The sequence below is a fragment of the Octopus bimaculoides genome, chromosome 29, assembly GCF_001194135.2.
Source record: "Octopus bimaculoides isolate UCB-OBI-ISO-001 chromosome 29, ASM119413v2, whole genome shotgun sequence".
In the NCBI taxonomy this organism is placed as follows: Eukaryota; Metazoa; Mollusca; class Cephalopoda; order Octopoda; family Octopodidae; genus Octopus; species Octopus bimaculoides.
Window position 1 is genome coordinate 6,327,429 of NC_069009.1, and position 842 is coordinate 6,328,270.

The window sequence follows — 842 nt, forward strand, 5'->3', positions numbered from 1 at the left end:
CCAAAATTTGAAACCATTATTAGTATTATGACTAAAATAATATTACTATTATTATTATTATTAGAATCATTATCATTTGTGTAAGTATCAATATCATTATTATTATTACTTATATTTGTTTCTTTCAAGCTTTGGGCCTTACAGAGGCGAGGTGACTGAGTTTCTTTCAAGCGTTGGGCCCCATGGAGGCACAGTGGCTGAGTTCCTTTGGAATGTTGGGCCTCACAGAGGCAATGACAAAGATATTTGGCATTATGTTGTGCTTGAGAAGAAGACCCATCAAGCTGAGCAAAATTGCAATCTTGGCAGATACCAGTGTCATGCAAATGGCACCTGTGCTGGTGACACATAAAAGCTCCCATTACACTCTAAGATTGTAATGGGAGTGCATTAGGAAGGACATCCAACCAAAGAAAACCATGCCAAATCAGATTGGAGTCTGGTGCAGCCTTCCAGTGTTCCAGCCCCAGTCAAATTGTCCAGCCCATACCAGCATGGACAATGGATGTTAAATGATGATGATGATGATGATTGTACAATCATCATTGCCACTGTCATTATTATTATTATTATTATTATTATTATTATTATTATTATTATTATTATTTTATTGTCTTTGCACAGCTTCTAACACTGGAGATGTATTATAGTATCAGCTGTTTACTGCCAGTGAACTAAGGTAACGTCCCTTATTATTATTATTATTATTATCATTATCATTATTATATTATTATTATTATTATCATTATTATTATCATTATTATATTATTATTATTATTATCATTATTATTATCATTATCATTATTATTATTATTATTATTATTATCATTATCATTATTATA